Raw genomic sequence first — 18,026 nt, 5'->3', positions numbered from 1 at the left:
CCCTGCTTTCAAAACCATGATACCTTATGAATTTTTATTTCAGGAATAAGGTCCAAAACTTTACAGATGAGCAGCTGCACCCACAGGCTGTCTAAAACTCTGAGCTGGTTAGAATGCCCTCAGATTTAAGTCATGCTGCTGTTTCAGGAGGTTCCTAGTCCCCAGCTGAAGAAGACTCTTCCTCTCTCACCACTGATTCCTGTCAGTTTTACAGATTTTCTGTCAATACTGCATTTGAAAAAAAGTCAAGAAATAAGCATGTGAATATTTCAATCAAACCCCAGCCTGTTTATATTCTTGGTTCAAATGAGGAGTGTTTGGTGATCACTTTAGAAGAGATTTGTGGGTGGCAGAAATTTATTCCCAAAACAACAAGTAGCAAAATCACATGAACCCAATTTGCTTAAGTAGCTATCTAAAAACCAGGCTTTAGGTGCCTCAAGGTGTGAGATAGGATAAACTAAAAAAGAGCCACCAGAAGCCCTGACAAGACAATATTGCTAAATAAAACAGTGGAGTAGAAATTGAAGAAAATGCAGAATATCTAGAGAATATGCTAAGAATGTCTGATCTCTGGTACTCAGTACTAGAAATTAAAACATTCTTCAGCAAACTAACCATTTATCATACTGCCATGCTTCCCAGTAAAAAGTGACTATCAGTTACCGGATTTAGAACTCTTTGATGACCCTGATAGCTGATAAAATATCTCCTCTATACATTAGGAACTCCTGCCAGAACAGATTGAGCATACTCAAATTGCCTCCACATATTTTTGAGGAGTGAATCACTTCACCCTAAAATGTTTCTCTCACAATTAGTGGTTAAAGAAATCATCCATCCTCTATCCCTCTTGGTGAACCATTGGCATCACACTAATACCAGCACTAGATTATTTTCTTCTCCTCATCTGTTTCTGCTGACCCAGTGGGTAGGGTTTCTTCTGGAAGAGAAAAGCCACATGGACAGAACGAGGTGTGTTTCTGTGAGGCCCTTGTAAAAGTCTCTGGTTACAGTGGGATGACAAGAGGAGACGTGCCGAAGCACACACAGCAGCACAGCTGACAGGAAGATAATGTCCCAGTGCAACTGCTCCTGGATATGTTACTGTTATTGCTTCTGTAATCTTCACCCCTTTGTTCCATTAATTAGCATGCAGTGGCTATAATCCTGCCCAGAAAAAGTCTTTGTTTCCAGATAATAATTTCACTAACAAGTAGAAACATTTTACCAATTTTATAACAACAAATAAGTAAAGGTCATAATCAGCTGGTCATCTCTGACTTTCCTTGGAATTCTTCAGTTATCCAATTTCTAAATAACATCAGTTAACAGCATATGAGAGGATCAATAAATTTAGAAAATATATACAATTCCATGACTCTTAGAGCCTAGTTTTGCATAATCATAAAAATGCAATGATTCCCTTCTGGTGTAAGAAGGTAGAGGTGGGTTTAAAGGTTATATATCTGGACCAGGAGAAAGGATAAATAGGTCCTCTTTTTGCACAGTACACTGAGTCAGAACAAAGCACTTGCTAAATGACAATTGGGAAGACAACACAAATCTCCTGAGCACTGCAGCTGTCTTCCCTGCACTGCAGCAGCCTTCTGATGGAATTGTTTTAACTTGTCTATGTCTTCATTTCTTCATTCATTAAATAAATTAAATTTGTGTTTCAGGAATAGTTTGATACCAAAATTGTTATCGTTCTTCAGTATCTTTGTATAGATAAGATGTATAAACATTTTAAATACATTATTTGTCTGTTCACTAAAATATTTACAAGATCTTCTGAATTAGTTTAAGAGGACCAGGTATTAGCATATAGCACAGAGCAAACTGAGTAAGAATTAATAAATATCCAAAAGCACCATTACATTTATCTCTAGCCCTGTTGGTATCTTAACAAACCAGATCATTGAAGCTGTATCTGAAAATTTAGTTCCCTTGAAAATATTTTGGCAAATAAAAGGCTCACTTTTCTCCTAAAGGAGCACATATTAGATATACTTCAGACTTCTTTAATATTCCATTTCTTTCCCAATTATTTATAGCACCCATGATTACACTCCTAATTATTTGCTGTTCTTCCAGTTACTGGTCCTGGCTTGTCACCTTTTTTTCAGGGCTGAACTGTAAAACAACTCCCATATTATTCCAGATGGAGTCCCACAAGCTGCATTAGAAGAAATCATCATTTTGTTCTATGATAAAACATCTTCGAGACAGGCAGCATGCACTCATACTTCATTTTTTTGTCTTGAATACTATACTTTTAATTCTTTAAAGTGAGAGCTACAATATAAATCAAGTCTGATGTCAATTGTCCCTCTAGAGTGGCTTGAAATTTTAGAACATTGAACTGTCACATTATTAATAAGTCCTTCAGAATTCAGCTTCCATTTCATAAATATATACTGAGAGAGAAGAAATATAACAAAACTCTGCTTTGTAGTTGAAATCTTGCTGAGATAGACACAATCTCTCTAGTTTCCAGCAACAGTTACAGTAAATAATAAAATGATCCATAATATTAGATGGCAAAGGAAAGAAAAACTCACAGAAAGCATAAAAAGTCTTACTATTTAAGCTTAAACATGTTTTCAAATATCAGTCATTTTACCAATAAATACACCTTAATAATAGGCTTTGCAGAAGCAGTTTTTAAGTCCCTCATTACTTGAGAGTAACTACGGAAAATTTAAGTCAAAGGGATTTTGGTTTTGCAGTAAAATTACCATAAGTGAAATTTTGGGTTAAAATGAAAGCTACGCTCTTAGAGGAAGAACGGTCTGGTGGTTGAGATATTAACCTTGGGCTTGAAAGAGCTGGGCTCAAATCCCAGCTTTGCCACAGAGTTTTGCATAACCTTGAATTAGTCACTTAATTACTTGGTGCTTCTCTTCTCAAGGTATTAAACACAGATAACAATATTTCCATGGTCAGCTTCACCTTGCTCTCTGGCTTAGTCTTGCAAATCAGGAAAAAACAAAAATCTGTGAAAGGGCCCAGTAGTTCAGCCCCAAGAACAATTTGTTTCAGGACTAAGTTTCTGTTCTGAAGCCTTGGCATCAGTTTGCATTGTGGGATCCCAAACACCAAAAATTCTAGGAACTACAGTAATAAAAAAATCAATAGTAATGCCATTCCAGCAATAATATTTGTGTCATCTGTACTGTATCTGCATAAAAGACAAAGGCTTACTACATTTATTGCTAAAAAACAGCTAGCAATCTTCAAACCTGATATAAAAGCACAAGTATTTGGGGTTTTTTAATACATTACTATAGTTTCAGCACATACACTCTGTGTATATAAAATGTTTAAAAAATTGAAAGAATACAGAATTTTGATTAGGACTTGAATCTGATGAAATAAAATGTACTTTTCATAATTCACATGCAAGAGAAACATACACAGCCTAAGAATCCCCACTCTTTATGTAGCAGAAACACACAGTACCTGTGATTCTGAAGAACTGATACGTTGAAACAAACGTAACAAAATCTTTATCTTCCATGAAATGCTTATGCACAGAATCTCTTATTCAATTTGTCAAAAGTTATCCACTTTTCAGGCTGTGATAAATGTGTATCATAAAGCATCACAAGTACTTTATATCACTTAAAAATAAAAACAAGTTTTCCTTATAAATCCCCTTTTATTTTCCCCAAGGAACTCTTAAGAAATGAATTGCATAAAAAAATATTTTCCAACTATTTATTTAAAAGCTGCACAACTCCCCAAGAAATTAATTGCAGTTAGAACCACAACACACTTATTCTCTCCTTAAACTCCATAAAAGCATATATGTATCAAGCTAAGAGCTTTTATCAAACCCAAGGTCATAGATTTTAAACCTGACTGATAAGCGACTTTGGACATTTAAACAAAAGACAACAATAAAACCATTCCATGTACAGCTGAGATGTCAGTAGGCAGTAGTAGAAAATGAAAGGTGTTACTGCTCCTATCCATAAGCTTGCAAGAAAGAAGGAACATGCCAGGAGCACGACAGATGTCATGATAGAAAGATGTGGGGACACTCTGCTTAAAATGGTAAAGAAGGTGAGGTTCATGTGTTGAACAGGAAAAGAAAATCACATGAATTTGGAATTAAGGACCTTGAACGGGAATTAATTCTTCTTCTGAGCTCCAGTGATGGAGCACCAGAAACCAGACAAGCTTCACATTTGAAGTTTATGTCATGCTCGGAACTCCTCGGTGGAATTACGGGTCTCAAATTCACAGTTGTCACTATTTATTCTATACATTATGGTTCCCTAAATTTCATTTTCACAAAGCATGCACTGACACACTCATTACCCCTGGACCATTATGTACTGCATAAATCATCATTTCTTTTGTTCTGAAGCTGAGTGTGTAATCCATCCCAATGGAGAAACAACAAAATCTAACTGCATAAGCAATTTTCTTGTATGTCAGATTTCTCTTGTCCAAAAATAATACAGAGAGTTCCATACAAACTATTTGCTTCTGCTTCAATTTCCCATTCAGAAACACAAAGTGTCTGTATTCAGTTTCTTGGAAGTTACAATAAACAAACCAAAAGGGGACAAAATATTCACATCATCTACCAAATCAAGCCACAATATCAACAGATCAAACTTTTTTATTAACCACAACAAAAAACCTCTGTGAAAATGAGGTACCAAAGTAAAGTTAATGTTATTAAAATAGCTTGAAAGAAACCGTGACTTACTAACCTGTTTCATAATGCTAATGTGGGGGGAGAGGGGAAGGGACCTGAAAAAAAGGCTTTTAATTAGCCCAAAAAAACCCTCAGGTAGGAGTGGATGAATCTTTTTTTAGGGCTTTTTTTCCCCCATAAATCTGAGGGGAATTGCTTAATGTATTGTATGCAAGTGTTCTAAATAATTTTAAACTAAAAGAAATTTGCATACAGTGCATGATACATTCCTGCAAACCCTCCTTCACCTACTTGATCAAACTGCCATCAGTGCAGCTCCTGCTTGTGCAAACAGTAATCACAGGAGAAGCAGTTGCCAGAGAAAGATCTTACACTTTAAAACCTATGTAGACAGCAGGAAATAAAAAAAAAAATCCACAACAGTTAAAGTAGTATGAAATATAATAATCTGTAATTCAAGCAGCAGCGAGAATCAGACTCATATGCAATCCAAATGCAATATAATACAAAGAGAAAAATGCTACTGCAACCAAATATATGCTGTGAGTGATCTACATGAAACCCCAAACCTGCAGAAGTACTGCAGCAAACAGTATTTCATAGCACTTCACTAAGGGATAACAGGAGTATTTAATATTAGTTTTATTTGCTAAACCTTTAGAATTTAAGTGACCCCATCTGAAGCTTTTGCTTACTGCAGTTTATGAAAAGGTGAGAGGTTTCAAAACACAGTTTTCCTATAAAATCTTATAGCCAGAGGACAGTAATTTGACTTAAATGCTGTCATCAATTTCTATTAATCTAAAAATACAATACTGTAAGAATCCTTCATTGAACTATGTATTTCAGATTTGTGTTCTATTTAATCAAAACATAAAAATCAGTTTTAGTACTATTTTAAGAATTCACCCAACAATTAAAAATCCCTACTGAATAACATGTTCCTTTTTAGGAGCTGATACTGTGCCTCCAGTTCCTACAGTGGTTCCAGCCCTCTCAATTTTGTTTGAGGGCTACAAGTCTGAAAGTGCACCAAACCCATCTTCTCTTCGAAAAACCACTGAAAATAGAGAATCTTTAAATTCTAGCTTGAAATTTCAGTCATCTGTATACAGAAATTCATCTCTATTTACTCTGTGGAGTACTGATCCAGATCCAGAGTGACTACACTTTACCACGACAATTTGGTTACCATGCCTGCTCCATAAACCTACCACTGAAACTTTTTTGTTGGAAACAAATTCATGCACAGGCACAATGGCTGCTTTTCAAACCACAACAACCAGAGTCATTTCCACATACAGTTTTTATCTCTTTTCTCAAACTTCCAGTGTAAATTGTCCATTTCATGCACTAAATCTTTATGCTCTCCCACAAAAAAGGAGAAATGGTGAAGTCTCAGTTTTGAGCTATTTTTGAAACTACAGATACATAATGCAGTATATATATTTATACACACACACTAGAACCTGTTGCATTATTATTTTCAGGTCTGACACTAAGTCCATGAAGGAATTAAAGATTTTCAACTGATGTAGAGCAGAACACTAGATTATATGCCTTTCCTTCAGTTATCCACATATAAATCAATCTGATTCAGGAATGTTCAATGGTAAACTGAAGCAGGAGGATAAAAATAAAGACATATAAAATCTCAAAATACTTCTGGGGCACAGAGAATTATCATTCTATCCAGGCTCTCACAGCTGCTGAATGGGCTCCACTTCACCATAACTGCACCTGCGGCTGTTCCACCTGCAGGAGTTCATCCCACATCCAAAAGCAGCCCTGAGAGCACTCCAGGCAGGTCTGCTGGGGGGCTCTCATGGTGGCAAGACAGCTAAGACAGTTTTGTCCCTGCTGTCTTGCTGGGTCAGAGCAAGGCAAGGAGCCCTCACCCCTGGTCAGTCTGCAGAGATCCGAGCACAACCCGGCTGCTCACACCTGACCCGGCGGCCCAGCAGCTCCCTCCTGCAGTTGTGCTCCACCTCCTTTGCTCCTGACAGGTTATACAATCTATTAGCTCTGACTCAGAAAATCCATCCAGGAGGTTTCTAGCATAAAGCTGAGGGTCTGTCTTGAGTGCTTTGGGCACGCACCACCTGCACTGATGCCTTTGAGGGCTTTGGTCTCAGCACGGTGCACACAGGATAAAAGTACTCCCAGCTGGGATCTGCAGCATGCCAGTGCCCACAGCCCATCTTAGAGAGAGCCCAAGGACAAAGCCCTGGAACAAAACAGGGAGAAAAACTAATTCCTACTGTGGACAGACCAAATGCCAGCAGAACACTCCAGTGTCCATTAGATTTTACAGTGCTAACGTGCCCAATTGCTTTCAGCAAGCACTCCAGATTTTCTGATTTTTGAAATTAAGTCACTTCAGCTTTATTCCCCAAACGCATAGAGAAAGAGGGTGGGGGGGCAGGGGAAGTAATTCCTACTTATAGACTAAACTTTAGGCAGATAATTGTCAGCTGACATGGGGTATTTTGTGACCATGGCAGATGAATAACTAGTACTTGTGAGAGGCAGTTTTAGGACCAGTGACTCAAGTGAATGAAAGCAGAATTTTTATCCATATTTCTCACAGGTTTTAATCATACAATGCATTATATGTGCCTACACTTATATTATCCAGGATTAAAGTCTAAATAAGGAAAGAAATGAGAATTTCTGAAAACTAGCATACATATGCAGGCATACGTGTTTTTTAGCAAAAGTGATTTCCAGTTCTGAAACAAACTTAATCCTCAAATCTGCTAATCCGATCAAAGCATTTATATACTGAGCACTGGCTACTTCAAATGTGTCTTTTGGGAATGGAGACAAATTTCTGGTTCTAAAGGCAGCATTTGGTTCAGTTTCAATAACACACTCGGGTTCATAACTGTACCAGATCCAAGGTGTCAATAGCCACAAACCTCCCTCTGTCCAAGTATTTCTCACTCAGAAGTATTCAGCTGTGTGTTTTTCTTCATAGCTGCTTCCTTCCTTTATTTTTTTAAGGCAACCTGCTCCAAGTAGGCAGATTTTTTATGCAAGAAGGATGAATTTCCACTGTGCAACAAAGTGCAAAATAGATTTCAGCTGCAGTATAACAATGCAGAGGGAAAAGAAACCAAGGTACACCTGGCAAAGCTCTTGGACAGAGCTTTCTTCCTTCCTTCTTTTTTTCTTCAAATTATTGGTAAGATTTGGACATCACACAAATGAAACAACCTCTCACAATTCCAGCTTCATGTAATATTTTCGTTCTTATAATGTTAAGCAGAAAAATACATAGACTTCACTATAGAATAGATATGAAAAGTTAGCAAATAAAAAGGATCAATGACTAGTTAAGCCTACAAAATATTGGGGGAGATTTATCACATGAAAGTTTGCGTGAATATTTTCCTGACAGTTGTTACATTAACCCTAGCTACAAATTATAACAGAATTTTTACATAGCAAATATCATTAAATAAATGGAAATTTTAATACTTTAATACATTTTAATACTTTTTTCCTTTTAAAAATCAGCATGAAGGTAAATACATTTGCCTACTAGGGCTCAAAAAATAAGTTTTGGTTTTTTTCATCTAAATTTGGTTTGATTTTAATTTTTGGAAAAGAAATAACCAGTTTTTGTTAAAATTGCACATATGGATGTTTAGTCATAAGCTAATACAATCTTTCATTTTTAAAACAATACTGAAAAAACACCTAGGTGTTTCAACTGCTCCACACACACACCAGCACAAAATCTTACACAAAAGAGAAACCTGAAGTAGCAAACCAGCTGTGGAACACTGTTCAAGTCCAAGACCCACCAAAAGTGAGCATCTCAGAGAATTTCAACAAAGAAATACATTTCTGCCATTCAGAAATGGAAAGCATTACTTGACATTCAGGCAGGGGGATTATGTTCTCTGCCCAGAAAATCTCTGGCTCAGGTGAAGCTGTCCAGTGTGAGGATAAGCAGCTGTTACCTACATGTGTGGGGCAACAGCAACACACTTCAGGATGCCTGGTCCGACCTACCTGCAATTCTGCCCTGCAGTACTCCCTCCTTTGTCTCTAAAAGCAAACAATGCACTTTGATTGTCTTTTACTTCTTTGTATTGCTTTCTATCCTACAAGAAACTAAACTTCTATCAAACTAAGCATCTATCAAGAAAGCAAGCTTTTGAATTTCTTCTCCTTGCAATTTAATAAAACAACCTCAAAAATTGATACATGTAGAAACAATCTTAAAACTGCAAGTGGCTGAGGGTGTATTATATTTGATACCCTAGATAAAATTAAACTTGAGTGATCACAGATCACACATCTTAATAGCAATAAAGCAGACAGGATTATGGTAATTAAGAAGGACACAGATCAATAAAATATCTATCATATTTTGAAAAGCAAGTAGCAGTTGAGTTTCTGACCTAGAGAACTGTCTGATACATTTCAGTTTTTCTGGCATGATCTATCTTCAGCAAAGAGCTTTGTTGTGTGTTTAGATTAGGGATGAATTAAAAATAAATGCTAGATTTCAGTGAGTTCATTGCAAAAAACAATTTCAAAGAACAAGTCAAATCTCAAAAAAAAAATAACGAATTTCAAAAAAAGAAAAGTTTGGTGTTTAGGGGGAAGGTGTTTTCCTTCTTTTTAATTCATGGAAGAACCACTATCATTGATCAATTTTGTGCGCAAACTTCTGTGCATGATTTTTGATAGAAATATAAATGTGAATTTTTATAATAAAATTTAAAAATCAATTGAAATTCAAAAGTTTTGTCTCAAGACATATTTAAAAGCATAAGTTCCCTGCTGACTACTGCAGCACAGATACATGAGAAAAAGAGAGCACAAGGCTCACTCTCCCTGACAGGCTTTTTGTATTTGCTAGAGTTGGGCCACAAGTGGCCCTGGGCTTCCTTCATTTGTGTTTGATTCATGCCTGCATCCTGGAAATACAATTTGAAATTCAGATGACAGCATAAACTTCAACTGGTTCAGGCAGAAAAGAACCAAACATCCAAACAAGTTTAAAAAAAATCCTCTCAATTAGCACAGGACAAATCTTGAGCCAAATATTTCATTAAAGATTTGAAATTTTTTTTTCTGCTATTTTATACAACTCAAAAAATTTCTTTCCATGTAGGAAAGTAGATTTAAACAAACCACTTTTTCCACTTCTAAATAGTACTTAATTCTTTGGCCTTGCTGATACGCACTACTAACACCTAAATGGTACAAGGTGAGGTCAGAGTGGTTCAGCAAGACACAGGGTGTGGGACATTTGCTGATACTGATAATGGACAGATGATACTGAGATTATCAGTGCCTGAGAATTTTGATAGGCAATAGATGAGACAAGCCCTGTGTGTTACTGTGCCACTGCTCAGCACTAAAGCACAAGGCCAGCCCAGGCTGGACAGTGCTTGGGGCAACCTGGGCCAGTGGGAGGTGTCCCTGCCCATGGCAAGGCCATTGGAACTGAATGATTTTTAAGGTTCCTTCCAACCCAAACCATTCTGTGATTCTCTAAGATGTGACACAAATGTGAAACACGGGGCATGGTTGAGGCCTGATATCAGTGTGATAAAAGCTGTCAGAGTATAACTTGAGCCCTTCAACAGCTTTTTTTGGGCAAGAAGCAAATGTTTGTCTGCTAAGCAATATTCTTGAAAAATAAATCTTCTGTGCATCTGCTTAGGGTATGCTAAAAACCTGTTGGTAGTGTTCCATCACTGAAAGATTCCCTGGGAAGAATGTAAGAAAGCAGTTGTAACACGAACAGAATGAACAAGTCCCTTCAGAAGTAAAACCCTCTCAGCACCATCACTTTACACAAACTATCTCTAAAGCCCTGAAATTGCCATCATGAAAAACCCACCACGGTTCAACCAGATAAGCAGTTTTAAAAGACTGACAGTCTCCTGTGCTGCTGAGAGAACAGCAGCTCTAGGCACAGGATTTTTCAATAACTGACAGGAGCCTTTATATTTATGAAAATTAATCAGGGACTCTGTGCTGGGCTCTTCACTCCTGCAAGAAGTTTGTTCTCAGCTGTTCAAAACAAAAATAATTAGCATCATCATCAAACATTTAAGTCTGACTCTATTAGACAGAATAGCAGATTGAGAAATTTCCATTGATTTCCACAGCTATTTCTATATTTTCCATATTCAAACCAGTATACTCATGCCAGCTATGAATTTATTTTGTTAGAATTTACACAGATGCAGTAAAATTAAACATGCATGGGTGCACACACACCATGCCAGTTGGCAATAAACAACCCTGGCTTTTCCTTTGAGAGAGAAAAGCTTACACAAAAGAGCAGAAAATGACAAAGCAGAATAGGATAAAGTTAAAAACCTTTAAGTATTTTAACAGCATGGATACTCTTTTAAGAAACCTAAAGCTGAAAGTTAACATCCTCAAAGTAGAAACACACAAGTATAAGGGCAACACGATTTTGGGAACTGTACTAATAACTGTCACTTCATTATCACAATAAATTAATAGCTTACTCTCCATTAATTAATAAGCCATTTGTCCAACCAACCATCAGTAAACCATAGTGGTGTGGCACAGTACATCTATATTTATGTTTCTAAATATTTTCGCTCCCGAACGTAGTCCCTTTTTCCACTAAGGCACTTTGAAGATAACATTTTTAGTATGAATATCCATTAAATAAACCACAGTAGTAATGATGCAACATTTCAGATGAAAAGAAAATAAACACCAAAAAACCAACCAGTTTGATAATGTTTTTAAACATTATCTTGTTCTGCTATACTTTCATATGCAATGATTGTGAATTTCCTTGCCTCAGTGCTACTCCTGTATTTTAAAACCTTCCAATAGCTTGGATGATAAAGCCTATTTTTCTCTTACCAAGGTGTGCAACTCCATCCTCAAAAACTTGAAAGAATATGAACTTTTTCAGAGCCCTTGAGTCACAAATTCCTTTGATTATGCTTAAAAAGGGTAAAAGAACTGATCTTGCAGGGAAAAGACAAAGACCAAGAAAGCCACACCTAACATGGCACCGAAGCTGTACTGTTCCCAGGCTACACACAGCAACAAATTACTCTCTCAAAAGAAGAATGCAGGCCTTACATGAAGTGGAACAATTAATTTCACGCTTGTCAGCCCAGTCTCAATAGTGTGTTGATTTGAATCCGATATTTGTGGTGCGTTACTGCATGCAGCGGACAGCCCTGATGCCTCCTGAGCAGACACATTGCAATGATGACTATCATTGTAAAACAATCCATCAATAAGAGTAATTACAGTATTGATCAAAATGGCTCATTGTTTCGTATCAGAATCAATTCTCAGGAGTTGCCAGAAACAGAAATATCTAATAGACTATTCCATCACTGCAGCTACTGAAACAGCTAATATTCTGGAAAGCTCTTAATAATTACTCATTGACTCTAGATTTCTGCTTCAGTGGTTAACTATACCCTGCTTACTGTTGCTTGAAAGTCAGTCTTACTGGCTGAAATAAGATTCCAATGCAAATTTATAAAGTGCTAACATCTGCAAAAAGATTCAAAACCACCTTATATAATTTCACTGTGTTCTGCTAATCACAGAATCTAATTATTTTTCTTATTACATTGTTTCTGGGTGAGAAACTGCATTTTGGATACCGACAGCTTGTTTTACAGTGGCTGCTCTTACAGTACTCTACAATAGGCAGGGTGGAATTCATTATGGCTTCTATCGTAAACAATAGAAGGCATAATACCATTAATGGCATATTTTTGTGTAAATGTCACTGAATTACAGATGGTGTTTTGAAATAGCATCAGCTCTTAACGCTGCACTATAAACCCTAGAAGATAGAGAATCATAGAATAGTTTAGGTTGGAAAACACCTTTAATGTCATCAAGTCCAACCATTAACCCAGCACTGTCCAATCCACCACAAACCCACGTCCCTCAGTACCACATCTACCCATCTTATAAATACCTCCAGGGATGGGGACTCCACCTTTTCCCTGGGCAGCCTGCTCCCAGGGAACTTTGGAGCCCTTTTAGTGAAGAAGTTTTTCCTGATATCCCTTCTAAACCTCCCACGGCACAACTCAAAGGCATTTCCTCTCATCCTATCACTAGTTACGTGAGAGAAGATAAAATAACAACCCCCCCTGGGCTATACCCTCCTGTCAGGTAGCTGTAGAGAGCCATAAGGTCCCCCCTGAGTTTCCTTTTCTTCAGGCTAAACACCCCCAGCTCCCTCAGCTGCTCCGCATGAGATTTGTGCTCCAGACCTTTCACCAGACCCCTCTGCAGAGCCTTCCTGTCCTCCAGAAAAACAACATTCCTACGCATCCTGGAGTCATCTGCAACTGACTGAGCTACCATCAGCCCCCTCATTAGATCATTGATAAATGACTGGCCCCACTACAGATCCCAGGGGAACACCACTGGTGACCAGCCCCAGCTGGATGTAACTCCATTCCCCAGTACTCTCCGGGCCCAGCAACCCAGCCAGTATTTCACACAGCAAAGAGTACACCCCCCCTAGCCAAGAGCAGCCAGCTTCTCCAGAATTCTGCAGGAAATGGTGTCAAAGGCTTTCCTGAAGTCCAGACAGACAACAACCACTGCCTCATCCACTAAGGGGTTGCCTTGTCACAGAAGGAGATCAGGTTGTGTTGCATAAACTGACCCACACTGATTGGGCCTGATCCCTGGTTGTCCTGTACCTGCCATGTGGGGGCACTTAAGATTATCTGCTCCATGACCTACCCTGGCTCCAAGGTCACACTGACAAGCCTGACCTTCCCGGGATCCTCACTCCTACCCGTCTTGTAGATGGGCATCACATTTGCCAACTGGGCCCTCTCCAGTCACTGATAAGTAATGTAAAGTGGCCCGATGAGTGCTTCCACAAGCTCCCCAATACCCTTGGGTGGGTCTCACCTGGACCCTGTTTCAGTGGTGTGGGAGGTTGCTGACCATTTCCCCTTGGATTATGGGGGTTTCACTCTGTTCCCCAGTCTTCCATTCCAGCTCAGGGGTCTGGGTACCTGGAGAACAACTGGTCTTACTGTTAAAGACAGGCAAAGAAGGCATTCAGTACTTCAGCCTTTTCCTCATACTTAGTCACCGTGGTTTTCCCCACATCCAGTAAAGGTTGGAGATTCTCCTTAGGCTCCCCTTTTTGTCATCAACATCCCTACAGAAACATTCTTTAATTATCTTTATGACAGTAGTCAGATTAGAATTTGACCCATCAATTTTCTCCCCACATAACCTCATGACATCCCTGCAGATTTCCTGAGTTCCCTACCCCATTTTCCAAAGGTCATAAACCCTCTATTTATTTTCCTACATTCCAGCCAAAGCTCACTGTTCAACCAGGACAGTCTTCCCCACCTGCTCATCTTTTGGCACATGGGCTCAGCCACCTTCCAAGGAACTGTATCAGCCAGTCTCCTAAAGAAGCCAAAGTCTGCCCGCCACAAGTCTAAGATAGCAGATTTGCTGTCTTCCAATATCTTCACACATGTTCCTATTTCATTTCAGATTTGTCTGTCCTCACACCTAAACTGTCCTGCAAGGGAACTGCAAGTAATTAAGACTATATTAAAATACATTTGCATGCTGACATAATCTTAAATTGCCAATAAAAACACGTTTAAATTAATATACTGGCCCATTACACAGGCATTGCAAGAGACAGCATTACACCATTTCTAATAAAATACTTTTATATAACACATTAACATTATCGTCAATTGGAAATCACTAATATTTCCTCTGATGTTTGCTGAAGTAGCATTAATTACGCTCACTTTCTTTTGGTATTCATGTACCATCAACGTAATTAATATGGAGTTTACTGAAGTGTGAAATGTTCTGCCTGATAATAGATTTCCCAGAACCTGATACAGCAGTCGACCTTAAACATTCCACTTTTGCTCTGGCTAAACACAGATGCTGAGTTCAATGCCACAGTATCCTCACGGGGAAAGCAGCAGCATAGGAAATAACAGTCATCTGGAAGAATTTTTTAAAATTATTTTCCTGATAAGGTTAGCATAAATATTTGAGTATCTCAGATGAAAAGGTAAACTAAAACTTGAAAACATCATGGTTGAATTCTGACTTCAGGGTGAAATTGCTTCAATTTAGTTTTAATTGCTAAGAGTATCTTTTACAAATCCTTGAAGGCCTCAGAACCAGACTTAATAATATGGAACATTTTGAAGCAAGGATGCTTAGGGCAAAAGAAATGAAATTTTGCAGAGTAAGAACAACAAGGAACAATTATTGTATTAAATAAGAGCCCATATTTAGTCTGTCATTGACAGCAACGAGGAAACTCCAGGAGCTTATATATGACCTGTTTCACATCCCACTGAAGACAAGAAAAAATTTCCTTTTTACCACCCTATGTTTAGGATCAGGCTCTATAATCCAGGGCTCTCCATGAATACCAACAGAGTGAGAACATCAAATATTTTAAGTCTTTTGATAGCTAAACATTTTTCTCTATATTGTCTATTTATACCCTCTAAGCTGTGTAGTACATCATTCCATGTCACTAATGCTGCCATGGTTCTTTTCCTCAAGGGGATTACATTTCCACACTAATGATATCATCAGAAAGTTTATCTACACTCATCCAAGATGCTTTAATCATTTCCTGGATTAACAGCTGGCAAAGTCTGTCAAATGCAGTATCTTAAAGCTCAAGAAATCTTAGTGCATGAGCCACCTGACACTACAACTGTCACAGTTCTGTAAAGTTTAATCACAAAAGAATTTTAACAGCCAGATACTACCAAACCACTTCTGATAAATAATAACTTCCTAATGTGCACTGACATACTTTAACCCTTCCCTCACAAGGATGAATGACCAGCAGTTTGTACTGTTACTGTACATCTTGCTGCCTTCAAAACAGAAAAGCTTGGGAAAAATCTTCTCCAAGTAGTATGCCTAAAACTTAAAAAAAATCAAGATAAAAAACTACCATCAGGAACCCAGAAAACAAAATCAGACAAAGCAGATTGCACATCTTTAGAGAACAGGTGGTTTTCTTCCATGCTCTCTCTACAAACATATTTATTCTGTGCTAAGGGTACAGAGTATAGCAGTACCAGCTACTATAAGCCCAGGAATAAAAGCAGCCTAAACAGAATTGTGTATTCTGAAAGTGCAAGTAAATTTTTATGACAGTATGTTTTCAAAATAATAAAGTAAAGAGCGTTTGTGAGATAACTATAAATTATAAGTCACTTAGAACCTACAGGAAAACTCCCATGGATGCAGATCTCCTCTAAACCAAATGCATGTTCTGTGCTCAGGGCATAAATCCTTATGTCTTCATAATTTATAATTTTAATTCATCATAATGTTATCTGTTTTAGAAACCTTCCTTGTGCAAATGCTATGCACAGCTAGTGAATGAAATGTCATAAAACCCTTGCCCTCTGAAAATAGCTGACTGTGAAATAGCTAATGATGCCTGTGTGCCACTATTAACACTGAACTAGTCCATTCTATTTCAACAAATCATGTCTTTAAAAAAGAATTTTAAAATGCCAGTGAGATAGTTGCTTGATGAACTGAAGGGAAAAAACTCACATCTAACTTCTCTGCATTGTTTATAACACTATCATTTAAAACTACATATTAACAATCATTATACTGTTGACAGTGGAATTTATTATTGATAAAGACAGAAAATGTCATTAAGCAAGGAGAGACAGTTTTAGTAATTTGCAATTATCATAACATTTTACTATGATCATAAGCCACCTTCACTAAAAACTGGCAAAGGAATTCAGTTTGTTTCTATAGATTTGAAGCAACTCTTTCTGCCATGATGATTCCAGTTTGGGCTCATTTCAAAGGGCCAGAAATCTCTATATATAGTTAATGCTTAGAGACAGTTTGCTAGTGGTAAAACCTCCTGCTGGACTGCAGTTCAGCTTAAAACAAGGCTTTTAAGTAGGTTGCAGACAACTTATTTATGTTTTCCTACCTGAAAATTTTACCAACATGGAGCAATCCAAACCAACAGAAACTCCTGAGCTTTCTCAAGTCTCCTGTAACATATCAAAGCATATGCTCTGAGAAACTCTCACCTATGGTCTATGCACAGACAGGCAGAATCTGTGACAAATAGCCAGAAAACTATTTAAGAATTCTTAGACATTTTGGATGAAATATTATTCCAATTGATTGCCTTGGTTCTATGAATTTCATGTTATGTAGATTCAGTTTTGTATTATTGCTTTGGACAAAACAGACAATGTTTAATCATTGCAGTCTTCTCTTCCCACAACATTTTGATTTAACCTTTGTTTAATGACAGTCCCTCTGGAGACAGGCACACTTACACCAACTGCTGATTTGGATTTCATGCTGACTAAACAGCAGCCTATTACATACAGAAGAAAATCCACATCACTGCAAGAATGGAGTTGGTGAAAACTGCTTCCTTGAGGCTGGAGACACAACACAACTCTGTGTTGTAATAAACACACCATGTTGTTACAGCTAGGCAGGATGTGTGACACATCTCTGCTCAGCCATGGCATAAGCAACTTTCAAAACTGAGAAATTTGCTGGCACTACGACTGCAAGCACTGTGAGACCCAACAGTTCTCTGACAGAAAGCAGAGCAAATTTAATCTCTTGTAAAATGGACATAAAATGTCACTTATATGAGAACCAAGCTGTGGTAAAAGCTTAAATGCTTGGCTCAGCAAATGTGACCCTGCTACATCATAGTAAAAATATATTTCGTGATCTTGTTACATATGTCCAGGTATACCAGAGAGGGACAAAGGGGCAGGAGAGATTTTGAATGGATGACCAATATTCCAAGAACCAAGGTAAGATATAAAGCCTGAATATTAAAAAACTAATTTATTATTTAAACATACACACACCAATACTAAAACACAATGCCACCAGCATTTTACACTACAATCATGATTAAAGTCAGCAAAATGAACTGTATTCAAACAAGTGTGTGTTTTTACATAAACATTTACTATTGCAACCAGGTTTCTCTCTATCAGAAACACGGAGATGAAAGGCAGAGCAGCTACTCTGTGTGTAAGTAACACATAGTACATGCACAGAAACCTACCTATAATTGCATTGGAAATACAAACCACTCTCCTAACTATTTGCCGGCGCTGAGGCTGCACACGTGATTAGCCAAATATTGGAACCAGCATTAAGTTCTGTAGCATCTCTGCTCCTGTCAGTCTGGTTAATGCACTTTTGGCAGACTTAAAATAGAATTTAAGACACTCATTTTTTTTAAAGTATATTTATACTAACAAGTGCAAAGAACGTTATGTTTTTGTGGTTTTTTTCAAGGATT

General features: G+C 37.7%; 1 protein-coding gene across 6 annotated transcripts in view; it reads right to left on the bottom strand.

The window, feature by feature from the left end:
- Positions 1-18,026, bottom strand: part of CACNA2D3 (calcium voltage-gated channel auxiliary subunit alpha2delta 3) — a 398,259-nt gene that overhangs the window by 327,243 nt on the left and 52,990 nt on the right. The window lies entirely within an intron of this gene.

The sequence above is a fragment of the Corvus brachyrhynchos genome, unplaced genomic scaffold (assembly GCF_000691975.1).
Source record: "Corvus brachyrhynchos isolate BGI_N302 unplaced genomic scaffold, ASM69197v1 scaffold4, whole genome shotgun sequence".
In the NCBI taxonomy this organism is placed as follows: domain Eukaryota; kingdom Metazoa; phylum Chordata; class Aves; order Passeriformes; family Corvidae; genus Corvus; species Corvus brachyrhynchos.
Note: the sequence above shows the minus strand (reverse complement) of the source record. Positions and strands in the feature narration are given on the sequence as shown.